Source organism: Erinaceus europaeus, chromosome 17 (assembly GCF_950295315.1).
Source record: "Erinaceus europaeus chromosome 17, mEriEur2.1, whole genome shotgun sequence".
In the NCBI taxonomy this organism is placed as follows: Eukaryota; Metazoa; Chordata; class Mammalia; order Eulipotyphla; family Erinaceidae; genus Erinaceus; species Erinaceus europaeus.
Window position 1 is genome coordinate 16,995,320 of NC_080178.1, and position 15,477 is coordinate 17,010,796.

The 15,477-nt window shown below is 50.8% G+C and overlaps 1 protein-coding gene across 4 annotated transcripts in view; it reads right to left on the bottom strand.

Annotated features, from left to right (window-relative positions):
• Window positions 1–15,477, bottom strand: part of TSPAN18 (tetraspanin 18) — a 142,035-nt gene that overhangs the window by 22,604 nt on the left and 103,954 nt on the right. For 3 of the 4 annotated variants that reach the window (XM_007519102.3, XM_060176550.1, XM_060176551.1), the window contains one exon: window positions 14,300–14,438. The exons of the other annotated variant lie outside the window; for it this stretch is intronic. The gene's annotated coding sequence lies outside the window, so the exon portion shown is untranslated. The remainder of the gene's footprint in view (window positions 1–14,299; window positions 14,439–15,477) is intronic. 4 annotated transcript variants of the gene reach the window in all.

The window sequence follows — 15,477 nt, forward strand, 5'->3', positions numbered from 1 at the left end:
GACTGAACCAGATCCCTATGGGAACCCAGGTCCTGGGCAGACAGGGCTGCACTGCTGGCATAAGGGGTCAGGGGTGGGTAGGGAACTGGTCTCCTGTGTCCCCAGTGCTGACCTGCAGTCTGTGCTGAGTTCCTCCATGCTCACCTCCTCTTCTCTCTCCTGATGCTGAGCACAGGGGCAGGGGGCTGCAGGGCAGCATGTGCGGAGCTTCAGACAGTGGGAATGAGAAGAGGGAGCATTCACAGAGTGCTCAGGCTCAGTACCAGCTCACTTCACCTTCTCAGCCTTCTATACCAAGGGTGACATGGTTATGCCTGACTCAAAGATGAGGAAACTGGGGTCCAGAGAGGTGGGGTGTCTTGTCCAGGGCCACATAACTGTTTGGGGCATCTGCCTCCCCCTCCCAGTTCCCTTGGGGAGCAGCTCAGAGTGGCCTGAGGCACCAGAGTGACCAGGTGAAGTGGTGCTCCCCACTTGCTGAGTCTCAGAAATCCAGTGCACCCTGAAATCTCACAGGTTATATGGAAATGCAATGAACCCCTAGAACAGAGAAATTGAGAGAGGAAGGAGAAATAGGGAGAAAGAGAGATACCTACAGACCTGCTTCGCTTTTGTGAAGTGTCTACCCTGCAGGTAGGGAGCTGGGGCCTTGAACATGGATCCTCGAGTGGGTCCTTGCACTTAGTACTATGTGAGCTCAATTTCTCTTTTCTATTCAATAAAATGGGGGGGGGGGAGGTTCATCAGGAACAGTGAATTCATAATGCCGGTACCAAGCCCCAACGATAACCCTGGAGGAAAAAAAAAAAAAAGCAGAAAGAAAAAAGAAAATTCTCCTGCCTCTCAGGCAGTAGGGGTTCATTGCTGGAGATGTATTAACAATTTGAGTCCACTGTTAAAACTCAGACTCAATCTGATTACCAAAAGAAAAAAAAAAAGAAGCCTACCTGAAAAAAAAATCTCAGAGCAGAAAGCCTGAGGGGATACAGGGGAACACTGGATCTGGGGTGTGTCTGAACTTAGCAGGGGCAGGGAAGGAGGCCTACCCACTCACTCCTTTACAGAAGAGTGGGTTCCGTTCTATCCCATCTGTTCCCAATGTGACCATGGCAGGGCACAGAGAGGTGGGGGTGGAGGGTCTACCAGGGAGCTTCAGGACAGAAGCTAACCGGACAAGTTGCTTCCTTTGCTGACTTCCCAGGGGATGGGAAGTTAGAAGGCATTGGCTGGTAGTCTGGGATCTTGGTTTGGGTTTCAAGTTCAGAGCCAGCCAGCTAGCTTGGCAACTGCACCCAGTCCTGTTCTTTGCCTGTGGGCCAGGCTCTCCCTCTGCCCTGAATCCTTCCGTTTGAACCTCTCTCTCTCAATCTCTCTCTCTCTGTGTCTCTCTGTCTCTCTCTCTCTCTCCCTTTCCTGGCATGGTGGATGGTGTCCTGCTAAGGTCAGCTGGAACACTCCTTTGAAACCCCCCTTGCTCCACCCTCCTGCCCCCAGATTGTGACCCCCAGCAGGCAGTGGCCTCATTTAATTTAGAGCTCTGTGTGAGTTTACTGTTGGACAAAGCCCTCTAGGGCAGGGCAACCTCGAGACTGCCGGGGCCCTGCTGGGCTCGGGGGACTTGGAGAGGCTCCTTGCTGGGGGAAGAGGAAGAACCTGGCAGGTGTTTCACCCCCCTCCAACTCAGGTGCCCAGTAATTAAGAAAGAGGAAGGTTCTGCAAATTGATGGGCAGGGGCAGGATTCCAGGCAGGGTGGAGAATGTTGAGGGGGGGGCTCTCTCACCAGGCCACTCACTCCCTCACACAAAGGGGGTGGACCTGAGCATCAGGGAGACTGGAGATCTGTCTTTCACTTTTTCACTGGGACAGGGTGTGTGTATATGTGGGTGGGGTGGTTCTCTGGTGTGTGGCTCTGAAGCAAAGGATATTGGAGAAGAGATTCTCTGGGGATCAGGACTTCCATCCAGATGTGAGTTGGAACTTTCCTGGAGTCAGGGCTAGGCAGTGGTGCTCCTGGTAGAGGACACAGTGCACAAGGATCCATGTTCAAACCCTCAGTCCCCACTGCAATGGGTGGAGCTTCATGAACAGTGAAGCAGTGCTACACGTCCCTCTCTTTCCCTCTCTCTCTCCCTGCCTCCCTCCCCCAATTTCTGTCTCCACCCAGAAAAACGTATATAAATAAATAAAACTCAGGTGGAGAGTTTGCATCTATTAGCGGTGAGGTTGGATCATTGACAAGGAGAGGAGAGAACCCCCTCCCAGCTGAGCGCCCCAGGCAGTGCCTTATGTCAGTCAGTCAGGTTGAATGAACTGTCCATAGAGCAGGCTGGGCAGGTGTGTTGGTCTGGAGAGCGCCCCCTGGCACCATGGCCTGCAGGTGTCGGCTGCAGTTCTCCAACTCCATCTTACTGGAATCTTCCACAACCTTGAGAGCATTCCCCTTGTTGTCTCGGGGAGAGACTGGGATTCAGACCCCTGGGAAAGGGCCAGGGAGGGGCATCCAGAGCTGTTGTCTCTGTGGGATCCTGAAGTCTCAGACCTGCGTCTCTGTTCCCCTTCTTTGGGGTCACCCTGAGTCACCTCAGTTCCTCTTTCCCTCTCAGATAAGTGTTCTCTGGTCAACTTCATTCCTGATATTCACAGGAAGCCTTCTGCCTGGGATGCTGTGTCCCAGTAGGAAATGGCCTTCAGGGGGAAATGACAGAAGCCTGGAGGGTGGCTGGGGCCTGACAGTCAAGGTGTGGCTCAGAGCTGGAGCACCCCTGCAGCTGTGCAGTTGGGTGTGGGGGTTAGGGGGTGGGCAGTGCTAAGACCATGTGAGCAATCTCCAGCACAGCACCATGTGGGACACTGATGTCCTGAGGCTGGGTTCTCAGGGACGGATCCACAGAACCTGTCCTAGAACCTGTCCTAGACGGATCCACAGAACCTGTGTCAGGTCAGGCATGATGACACCTTGAGTCTGTCCTCCCCACGGCTCAGGAGGCTGCTCTGAGGACGTGTCCCCAGTCACACTCCTGGTTCTGAAGGCCTGGCATTGTGACTGGCATATTCAGCTTAGGACAGCTCTGGACGGGTGTAATGTCCCAGGGGTGACATTCAGAAGTAGCCCAGAACCCAAGAGGTCACAGGGCTGAGCTCTCCCCTCCATGTATATCACCTGCAGGCCAATGTTCAACCCTCATGGCATCACTGTCACTGCCCTCGTCTACAGCTGAGGAGATGGGGTCCCAGGGAGGTGGCTCCCCACCCCAAGGCACTGCACTCTGGAGGAAGAGCAGCTCAGAGGAGGGGGCTGGAGGAGGCGGGCCTGGCATGGGGGTGACACTGCTGTCCCACACATGCAGAATAGTGTGGAGGCCTGGAGCTGGGACTGCCCTGCTGCAATCCTTCTCAGCACCTGCCACTGCCAAGTTCATTCAGAAGAGGGGACAAGGCTTTCAAAGCTGCACGCCAATAGCCACCCTGGGGGTTCTTCTCCTCAGGGAGTACCTTCCTCAGGATGGATGGGGAAGATGGATGGGTCATCTTCTGAGAAAGGGACATACTATTCTAAGTAGATATTTCAGCTTGAGGTCAATGATCAGAGTTCATCATGCTAAGTGTCCCCTCATTACTGCTCTGTCCAGCAGAGGCCTCTTCCTCCAGCATGGCCACAGTCCCAGGTGCCCAGGGTAACACACCTGGACCTGTCAGCAGGCAGAAGAACACTGGCCCCCAAGAAGTAAGCCTGGATCTTTGCTGTGCTCATTGGGACACAAAACCATCTGGGTCTGCTCACCTGTTTCATTTGGGCAGTCTGGGGCCTCGAAGGTGGGGGACAGTGTGCGGGCCTCTAATATCATTGCCATGGGTATGTGTGTGTGTGAGGGAGAGGGAGAGGAGGGGGGAGGGGAAAGGGAAGGGGGAGAGAGAGAGAGAGGCTCTTTGGGTTTGGGGTGACTGGTCTGCAAAGTCAAGTCCTCATCCAGGTTGGAGTTAAGTGGTATCTGGCATGTGCATGGGGGTGGTATGCTCATGTGTGTATGCATGTCTGCTTGTATGCCTGCGGCAGTGGGGGATGGGGTGGGGAACTCGGCCTTACCCCCAGACTGAGACAAAGACATCCATTCCTCAGGACCGGCGCTCAGGACCGGCGCCCAGGCCCTGCGAGCACTAATTAGGAGAGCCGGGAATTTCCCGCTGCTGCTTAATTACTGCTGACAGACTTCACAGGCAGGAGGAAATGGAACACCTCTGGGCCTTCCCACAGTGAGGTGGGGGCAGGTTCAGGTGGTCCCCATGGCCTTTGCCCCCCCCCCCCAAGCCCAGGCATGATCGGTCTCCAGGAACCCTAGACATTCAGCCTGCTCAGGATGGCAGCCTCTCGGAGGTATGGGGGCTGATGGTCCCCCAGGTGAGGAGGACTGGAAGGACAAGTGGCTCAGAGGAACATTCCTTATGCCAGGTGCCCAAGGAGTGGCCACTTACACCAGTGCTGACCACTGCACCTGGCCCAGGGTCCACACAGGGCCGCCATCCTCCCCACTCCCTATTTTGCCTCTGTCCATATGGTGAACTGTAATTTAAAGGTGGGGTGGCAGCACTGGCAAGATGACAACAGTGACTTCATGGTGTCATCAGCCCCCTCCCTGCCCCCCACTCCCGGCCTGCCGCCAGACTTCTTAGGAAACCACAGTGAAGCCATTATGAAGGCCCCTGGGCTCGAGGCGGCCGCGACAGAGTCAGAGCCACAATGCCAGCCCTGCCCACAAGGCCTCATTCATGCACACATAGCCCCCATCAGCCAGCCCCCTGGGGCCTCCTGCTCCTAAGTCTGTCTGCCTCCCCCCCACCCCTCCCAGGAAATACAGTCTGTCTGTTCAGGCCATGGGTTCAGGCTCTGCTTCCAGAAGACATGTCTTTGTTCTTTCCTTTCTGCTCAGGATCTGAGCTTCCCTGGCAGGGTGGCATCTGAGAGTACTTGCCTGTGAGCCCAAGGCTGCTTTTCGAATCCCACGAGAAAGGAGACCCACACATGCTCGGTCCCATAGGCGCTGGGTCCCCCATGGTCACGTGAGGACTGTTTCTCCCTTATAAGGATCATTTATGGAATGAAGACAAGCCACCTCAGAAGAATCATTTAAAAGCCACCCTTTGAAACTGCTGGCCCTTGTGGGGGCTGTCACTTGTGTCTGGAACACCTTTTCTCCCACCTCACCCTTCAAGACACAGCTTGACACCTCCTCAGCTAAGGGGCTGCCCCTAATTTCCCCAGCCTTGATAGTAGTCCTTTCCTCTTTAGCCACGAGAGCCTTGAGAGATGAGATGACAAGGCCCAGAGAAGGGCAGGGGCCTCCTTGGGCTTCATAGCCAGGGTACTACCATGCGGTGAAAGCTGCCCTGGAGCCCTGAGGCTCCCTTGTAGGTGGGGGTGAGTGGGGGGGCTGGTACTAACACACCAATTCAATGTCCCCTTCGTCTCTGGGAGCCAGTGCCCTGCCAGGCCCTCTCTGCCTTTGTTTTCCCCAGGAATGAAGCGGGGTGCTCTGCTCCAGACTCCAGGGGCAGAATTCACCAGAGAGAGAGAGAGAGAGAGAGAGAGAGAGAGCAAGAAGATGAGGAGCAAAGAATGGCTGGTTGTTGTCCCACAAAGGGTGTGTGTGTGTGTGGGGGGGTGGGGGATGGCAGGAAGCAGTGGGGTCCCTCTCTGGAGCTCCAGACAGTGTCTATCCATTCCTTAAAGGGTAGTCAGGGCCTCAGGCCCACCTGGCCTCTACCCTGGAGTTATCCTAGGCCTGACTCTCAGCTGAGCATCAGGTTACCTCCAAAACACCAAAACATGGCTACTTTCTTGCTGCCTGCTAGTACTAGTGAGGAGACTACTCTACATACACCATGCACAGTCTTTGCGCTTTGTGACCACACTGTTGTTTTTGTTTGCTTGTCTGAGTTGGTCCTGGTCAGGGCTTTATAGCTCTGAGATGACTTAAAAAAATTTTTTTTTCCATCTATGAACAGTCGGAAAAGTCATGACCTATTTTTCTGTTTTCCTATGCAAAAATGCATTATAACTTTTACAACAGCCCAATAATTCACAAGAGAGAGAACTGAGTGTCACTCCAGTATATCTGATGCCAGGGGTCCAACTGGGGACTTCACACCTCCAAGCCCAGAATTCTACCATTGTGCCACCTCCCTGGCCTGAAACACACAGCACCCTTCTCTGCGCCTCACTTCCTCATCTGTGAAATGGACTCACAGCAGCACCATCTCCCAGCACTGGAGGGAGGAGGGAGCAGGCTCTGGGGACTCTCAGCACAGTGTTTGGCACAGATGGGCACCAGCCTGCTTCTTCCAGTGCCCAAGAGGCAGGTTCCATGGGAGGCAAAGCACACTAAAGTTCTCTGGAGCAGAAGCTCACTCCTCACGCCTATCGGGCCTTCTGGCTGCCTTGTCTGACTGGGGGTGCAACTACCATTTGTTGAAAATCCACTCTGTAGGGGCTGGGTGGTAGAGTATGTATTACCATATGCAAGGATCCCGGTTCAAACCCCTCCAACCTGCTCCCCACCCATAGGACGGAAGTTCATACGTTGTGAAGCAGGTCTGCAGGTGTCTCTCCCTCTCCATCTCTGTCTCCCTCTTCCTTCTCAAATTCTTGTTATTTCTATCCAGAATAAATAAATCAAAATAAAAAATGTAAAATATTAAAAAGGAAAATGACTGTGTGCCCTGCTTTGCACTAGGTCCAATGCTGTTATAGATGGGGAAACTGAGGCTCTCTTCAGTGCTGAGGAGTGCATAACGCTGTAGTGGGGCTGGGGGGGGTGTTCTCACACCTTCATACAGGGCTTCCCCCACCCTCCCCAGCACCCCAGCACTTCTGATCTGCAGGACTGGTGTGGAGAGGGACCCAGTTTAGCAGGCAGGGAGGAGCTTCTTGAGTGGCCAGCGCCTGGTGTAAGCTGAGGTCCCCCTTCCCCAAGCACCAGGCAACAGGAATCCTCCAGCTCCTTCAAGTCACAGGCCCACAAGTCAGGACAGCATGCTCCCTGTGGCCTTCCCCAGGCCGCTAATCTTCAGCTTTCCAGAAGGAAACACACTCTGAGGTCTCTAGATTCTTCAGCTCCCTGCGCTCAGATGGAGGAAGGGGGCTTCCAGCCTCATCTCCTTGAACTTGCCCTGACTTGGGTTTTGCAAATGTCATCGGTGGATTTAATGATCAGAGGACATCTGCAATCCCGGCATTTTGCATGTGACTAGGACACAGGGTTCCTTCCATCTTGGGGAGGCAGTGAGCTGCCCAATGCTGGGGGTACTAAAGCAGAGGTCCATGGGTCCTTGAGTGGCACTGGATAGAGAGGATTATTTTTTCTGGCACTGGAAAAGGTTGAACTCAGTATCCCTTTGGCTTCTTCCAACTCTGAGAACATACACTTAACACTTGGCCTTGGCTGGCTGTGGAAAGTGGGAGGTGTGGCACTGGAGGGGATCCAGGAGGACCTCTTGGAGGTCACAGCATTTATTTCTCCTCAGTCAGAAACACTAGACACCCACAGATGGGACACTGGGAGGAAAGGCCCAGAAAGGTCAATCTGCAGAGACAGGTAGCAGATAGATGGCTGCTGGGGCCACACAGGGGCAGGGCTGGGCTTGGGCTCTGGGTTCCTCTGGGGTTGATGGGAATCATGGATGGAGAAACAGAAGCAGTGAACACCTGCAGGGGATGCTTTGGACCTTGCCCCAGGCCCTAACCTCATTCTGATGGTGGTGGGTGTTACTTGTTTTGTTTTTACCTATTTTAAAGACTTGTTTTATTGGTCCGGCAACATAGCTCACTAGGATAGTGCGCTGCTTTGCCATGTGTATGACCCAGGTTCAAGCCCAAACCCCACTGTACTAAAGGAAGCTTTAGTTCCTTTCACTCTTTCTCTGTCTCTACCTTTAAGAAACAGGAAAAAATTATTTATTGCATATGACACAGAGAATTGAGGGAGAGACAGAGATAGAGACAGAGATAGAGAGAGAGAGAAGCCAAACCACTCCTCTGGGACAAGTGGCACTGGGCATTGAACTGGGAGCCTCAGAAAGCAAGGTATCTGCTCTACCAGCTGAGTTGTCCTCCCAGTCAGAAAAAAACAAAAAGAAAAAGAAGGCTGTGGAAGGCCCTGGAGACTCAGAGTCAGAATCAAGCAGTGCTGGGGACCCCAGTTTGCCCCAGCAACATAGGCTGTCACAACTTTGGGGTAACCCCACTGGCTCCCTGGCCACTGTCCTCTCCTGATTTTTGTGCCCATCCCCCACCCTTGGGGAAGATGGGGGTTATAAAACAAAACAAAACCAACATTCTAGACTGAGGAAGCACCACATATGAAGAGAAAGTCTGGGGGAGGAGACATTTGCTTCCTTTTTTTTTTTTTCTTTGTCTCCTGGGTTATCGCTGGGGCTCGGTGCCTGCACCAGGAGCCATTTTTTTTCCCTTTTGTTGCCCTTGTTGTTTATCATTGTTGTTATTGCTGTTGTTGGATAGGACAGAGAGAAATGGAGAGAGGAGGGGAAGACAGAGAGGGGGAGAGAAAGATAGACACCTGCAGACCTCCTTCACTACATGTGAAGTGACCCCCCTGCAGGTGGGGAACCAGGGGCTCCTTTAAACTGGTCCTTGCGCTTCATGCCATGTGAGCTTAACCTGCTGTGCTACTGCTTGGATCCGGCATTTGCTTCTTAATTTAAACTCTCTGGGCCATTTGAATTGTCCTGGTGCATGTCCGGATTCTGCAATAAATAATTTCATTTCCTAACTTCTTGAGCTTTAAATAAAATTTTTACCACTAAAAAGAAAAAAAAGAAAAAAATTTTGACTGGGCAATTCAGAGCAGCTCACTAAAAAACCAGTCTGGGAGGCAGACGTGGAAGCAACAAATAGCTTCAAGGGCCACACTGCATGCACCCTCATCATCCTTTCTGGAGGACTCACTAAGTGCCCGGCTCTGTGCGTTGTTCTCACACCCATAATTTAATCCAGCACTCATCACAGCTCTGTGAGTGCGATGTTCTTATTTCCCCCAGCAAATAGAATTCAGGAGAGACTAAATGACACCCCCAAGGTCATCCAGCCTGGGAGCAGGGTCTCAACTCTGTCTGACAGAGTGTGTCTGTCCTCAGAGCTGGGCATGTGCCATTCTGCACCCTGCCTCCTGAGACCAGAACTGAAAAATTGATTAGTGCACAAGGCATTTGTTTTGAATCCATTCCACACCGTGAAAGCTACCGGTGTCACACAAGAGCCAAGATTGGAACTGTCACAAGAAAACAATCCAGAGACTGGTGTCTCCAGCCTCCTTAGAATCTGGACGAAGGCAAAGAAAGCTTATGTGACCTTGAACCCACAGTCACTTACCCATCTGTCCATCTATATTCACCGACTACCTCGGATGCCCTAGGTGCCCTCTATGTGTTGGCCACTGGCCACCAGAGAATGAGAGATGCCCAGGGGCCCCAGGAATAAACCAGGCCAGCTCTGGGAAGAGTGGATTCCACTGTAGCATTTTCCACTCTGAAGGTTCTGTATCACATGGAAATAACCCAAACTCCTCAGAAGTCTGACTCCAAACACTGGCTAAACACCACGCCAAGCCACACTTCCTCTCTGAAATGCTGACTGAAAACTTGGCGATTCAAACCACCTCTTCCGGGCAGGTATGGAGCCAGCCCAACTCACTGTGGGCGAGCCTGGCATTTCACCCAGAGCTTAGCTCCATAACTTGCTTTGGCTTCTCTCTTTCTTCTTTTCTTTTCCTTCCTCTTCTTCTTTTCTTTTCTTTTCTTTTTTCTTTTCTTTTCCTTTCTCTTTTCCCTTCCTTCCTTCCTTCCTTCCTTCCTTCCTTCCTCCCTCCCTCTTTCTTTCTTTCTTTCTTTCTTTCTTTCTTTCTTTCTTTCTTTCTTTCTTTCTTTCTTCCTTCCTTCCTTCCTTCCTTCCTTCCTTCCTTCCTTCCTTCCTTCCTTCCTTCCCTTCTCTCCTTCTCTCTGCCTCATATGAAAAAACTCCCTTTCTCTTCATTCAGGTTGTCCAGGCCAGTACTAGGGGGCTGAACAAGGCAGCAGTCACCTTGAGGTCATGGGGTGGGGTGGGGGGAGCAGAGACAGCGCATACTCTACAGTGTTCTCTTTGGAGTCTTGGGTCTCATTGGGAGAAACTTCTGAGCCTTGGCTGCAGCTGCCTCATCACCCAGCAAGGGACCTGTTCCTGATCCAGGGTGTGTGTGTGTGTGTGTGTGTGTGTGTGTGTGTGTGTGTGTGTGTGTAGTAAGAACATGAACCACCATGCCAGTGGATGGTTATATCAATGTCTTCCGATAAGGCAGGCTTCCTGCTGGCTGGTTTGCCTGATGGTTGGGTAATGGAATCGTTCTGTGTGCCTCTGAGGGAGGCTCAGGAAGCCTCAGATAGGCCAGGCGTCTGAGATGTGGCTCCCACTTTGGAAGGTTTCATGAGGAAAGCCAGTGCTCCCTCAGCCAGGAGCTTTGAGCTCACCATATAAGGCAGCTTGTGTAAGTCAGTGAGTCAGAGCTACAGAATCCACAGGCCAGAGAGAGACTGGGGGACTGAACAGGGAGGAGGGTGGGAGAGGGAGGGGTGGGAGGGGTTGTGGCTGACCAGAAATCAAGGCAAGGACAGATCTTGAAAAGTATCTGGCCACAGTTACCTCGAGCATTGTGGTTTTCAACCTTTTTTTTTCCCCACAAAACAATCTTTTCTTTCTTCTTCTTCCTTTTTTTTTTTTTTCAAATGAAATCATATACCACACCCTCAATGCCTAATGGTTTGATTGTGGTGTCCACAGAGGGGCTGGCCTGCCCTTGAAGTCCACAAGTCCCTGGGGCTCCCAGGGAGTGGTGCTGGCTGAGGCTAGATGACTGAACAGCTCTGGGAGGAGCGTCAGCATGGGCTTGAGTGTCCACGAAGGCTCTTCAGAGCCAGGGATCCTTGAGAGAGCTTGAGAGACTTTCCTCATTCATAAGGAATGGGTGGAATGGATTGAAAAAGTGGTAAAAGACCCTCTCAGCAAGGGAATGGGGAGCCTAGGCAGCCAGACCCAGGGCTGTTGAGGGGTGGTTACTGGGTTGGTGGGGGGTTGCGCACTGAGAAGCACAGGGTTCCCTGTGGGACAGATGATCCTTTGGGAAAGCAGAGAAACACTGGGTGCTGAGGGGATGCAAAATGTGGTCCACCTGTCAGAAACCACCATGAGGGCTGGGCCTATCACACCTCTGGCCCTCTCAGCTGACACCAGTGGGCTTCCATCACCCTGCCTTTCCTGTAGCTCATTTTCCCCTCTGGCCTTGACACTGGTTCTTGATGACCTGGCCAGAAGCTCCAGCCATTGCCCCCTCCTCCCAACCCCCCCCACTGCCAATGAGCCTGCAGGACCCCCAGACCTAAGTCCTGGGCTGAGACCAACAGCCTGGGCTCATGTTGGGACCCTCCTAGTATTGCCCTTTTGGCTGAGCTCAGCTCACTCTGCCTCCCCATTGCCTGCTTCATGCATCTTCCAGGACAGACACTTGTTGGGGCATGAACATAATTAGCATATAGCCAACATCATCCAGAGGAACATACAAGTGACTTATGAAAACTCACAAGGGATTGTGGGTATGTAGGAAGTTATTTATTTATTTATTTATTTAAAATTTTATTTATTTATTTTCCCTTTTGTTGCCCTTTTTAAAAAAATTGTTGTTGTACTTATTGTTGTTGTTATCGATGTCATCACTGTTGGATAGGACAGAGAGAAATGGAGAGAGGAGGGGAAGACAGAGAGGGGGAGAGAAAGACAGACACCTGCAGACCTGCTTCACCGCTTGTGAAGCGACTCCCCTGCAGGTGGGGAGCCGGGGGCTTGAACCGGGATCCTTACACTGGTCCTTGTGCTTTGCGCCACGTGCGCTTAACCCTCTGTGTGACTGCCTGACTCCCTTGTAGGAAGCTATTTAAGCAAGTGTCTGGTGGAAATTGCTCTCTGTTCCTGATGCCCTTGCCTGCTTGCCTTCTTCCTGGGATCTGACATGCTGCTTCCTCTGGGACCTGAACACATGTAGCTGAGCTCTGGTAACTAGCTTGAAGATTCATGGCTCCCTGCCACCTTGACTAACCAATCTTTGCCCCTGTGCCTATTTTTCTGCCGTAGTTTTTAATGTACCTAAATAACCTGAAATATAATAAACCTCCAGTTTGTTAAACCCCAGACAAAGCTGCGTGAAGTCTTTTACTTTTTTGAATTACTATAGACACTGAGTAGTGAGAGAGGGACCCGGAGTCAGTCCTTCCCAAAGTTGGGACTAGGAAGTCACCCCAGTGCTTTGGTCCACAGCCTAAGAAAGACCTGTCCAGGGCAAAGCCTGAGGGGTAAGGCAGGAGAACCAGGAAAAACTCCCAAGTCTCTTACCTGCTGCGCTATGTTGGCACACTGTTCACTCTGAGCCTCAGCATGCTTGGAATTAAAATGAGAATCAGGTGGGAAGATAGCATAATGGTTATGCAGCAAACTTTCATTCCTGAGACACCAAAGGTCCCAGATTCAATCCCCAGTACCACCACAAACTAGAGTCAAACACTGCTCTGAGAAATAAATGAATACATAAATACATAAATAAATAAAACGAGAATCATATCACTCCACACTGAACAGAAGGATGAAAGCCCACAAAACTGACATCAGCAATTGCTGGAGAGGAAGTGGAGCAACTGGAACTCCTACTCATGCTGGTGGGGAAGCACAATGGTCCAGACACTTTTGAAGGCAGCTAAGCAAAAGTGAGATATACTTGTGCTGGGGACATAACCTGACGGACTGAGAATCAGACACTCATGCTTGAAGTTCCCATTTCGATCCCCAACACCATGTGTACTGCACAGTGTCCTGCACAGCTCCCCTCCGTGCAAAGCTCTCTCTCATGTGTATTAAATAAATTGAATGTTAAAAACAAAAGCTAAATATAGTTTCTCACCATATAATCCAGTCATCATGCTCCTAGGTGTTTATCCAAGTAGCTGAAAACTACATCCACACAAAAACTTGCACATGACTGAGTATATGGTTCTAACTATACAATTCCAGAAAAGGGGAAACCACAGAGACAGAAAAAACAACACTGGTTGTGGGGGAGCTATAAAGGAGGGAAGATGAGAAAGATAGAGAGAGAGATCATCTTATCCAACAAGGCAGGGGGTCCTCCACTATCCTTTTCCCTTTTTCTTTTGTAACAGAATTGTAACCCGGTAGAGGGCCATTCAGAATAGACTATCTCCCAGCCTCCTTTATAGTGAAGAGGACCACTTGGTCGATGGGATATGAGTGCAAATGACAGGAAAATCCTCCAAAGGAAGGGGAGCCCTCTCCTTCCCTAATGTCCTCTTTTTTTTTTCCTGACCAGAATGGAAAGACTATAGGGAGTGTCATGAAGCACATTAGCCAGGGCTGGGGACGCCACAGGGTGGATGGGAATAGGCTCTGAGTGTGCATGTGCAGAAGAACCCCCTCAGCTCAGAATTTAGAGTAAAATCAATCCCTCTCTTGATTCAGGAACAGTAATTTTAGATTTTTAAATTAATTTTAGATTTATTATTATTATTATCTTTAATTATTTATTGGATAAAGACAGCCAGAAATTGAGAGGGTAGGGGAGATCAAGAAGGAAAGAGACAGAGAGACACCTGCAACACTGCTTCATTACTTGCAAAGCTTCTCCCCTGCAGGTGGGGACCAGGGGCTCGAACCTGGGTCCCCGTGCACTGTAACATGTACACTCAACCAGGTGCACCATCGCACCAGCCCTTTTAGATTTTTTTTTTGTTTGTTATACACAATTAAAACCATATCCTGGTTATTGCAAGGACTGTCCTGAGAGGTTCAATAACAAATATATTCATTCTTTCATTCATTCATTCATTCATTCATTCATTCATTCATCCAATCATTCATCTAGTCTTTCATTCACTCCTTCATTCAAATAAAGGTCAGTTTACTGAGCTGGGACCTGGGGGTTCAGCTAAGAGCAAGCTGGTCCTACTCCTAAATCCTTTTATGCACAGCTACTCCCATCTTCCCCATAGAAATGACTACTGTGACAGATGAGGGAGCTTCACAGAGAGGCAGAGGAACCTGCCAAGGCCACACATTGAGGCCAGTTTGATTAGACTTCCAAGCCTTAACCCAGGGGTCCACCTGCTAGTGAAGACATTAAAGAAGGCCCAGTCACTAATGACACAACAACAGAGGCAGCACCACACCGGAGGAGCTAGCCTGAGCTCCCTTACCTGGGCAGCTGGATGGGGAAGCCTTGAGAAGTGTTGCTCTGTGTTTCTAGAAGCTAAATCCAGAGGATTCAGGCTGCATCACTGAAAGCGTCAGAAAATCTCACCACGGTGAGCTTGGGACTGTCCAGGAGATGCCCACCTGTTGAGGCAAGCAGAACCAGTTATGAATCCCCAGCCGGGCAAGGTTTCATCAGCTTGGGCTACTGAGGTCTCTTTGTAAATTTGTTGTCACTTGGGCTTCACTGTTCTGAGCTTTTTTTTTTTTTTTTTTTTAAGATAAAAAGAGAGACAGAGGGAGTCGGGCTGTAGTGCAGTGGGTTAAGGGCAGGTGGCGTAAAGCACAAGGACCGGCATAAGGATCCCGGTTCGAACCCCGGCTCCCCACCTGCAGGGGAGTCGCTTCACAGGCGGTGAAGCAGGTCTGCAGGTGTCTATCTTTCTCTCCTCCTCTCTGTCTTCCCCTCCTCTCTCCATTTCTCTCTGTCCTATCCAACAATGACAACAACAATAATAACTACAACAATAAAACAACAAGGGCAACAAAAGGGAATAAATAAATAAAATAAATATTAAAAAAAAAGAGAGAGAGACAGAGCAGAGACAACCATTTCCTTCAGTTTGATGCAGGGGAGGGTGGGGATGTAAGCTCAAACCTGGGTCATACAAAGACGCTCCTGGAGCATGAGGCACAGGGCACCCCTCAAAGGAGCTGGCTGGGGACAAGGTGGTCATGACCTTGTCTCTGCAGTTCAAGGTGACTGAGGAAAAGCTCATCACAGGAAAGAGGAGACTCTTCCTCCTTGAGCTCCAGGGGAGGCTTCCTGGAGGAGGGGGTAGATTAGAAATGCACTGCAGATAAAAGGGCATGAATGCAGAACAGGGGTGGGTATTCAGGACCTAAGGCCAGAGGGGAAATGAGATATTGGGCTGTTGGAAAAGTCAAGATGTATTTGTCTATGTTTTTCTATGCAAAAGTGTGTCATGACTTTTCCAACACCCCAACAGAGGGGAAGGATCAATTCTTTAGCAGTCAAACCAATGGTGATGGATTTGACCCAAAGGGCAACGGGGAGCCACTGAGGGTTCTGGAACAGAGGTGTGGTACAGATAGAGGAGAATCACCCAAGAAAGTGGAAACAGGGGATGAGAAGATGGAAGGAGGATGAGTAGAAAGCAAT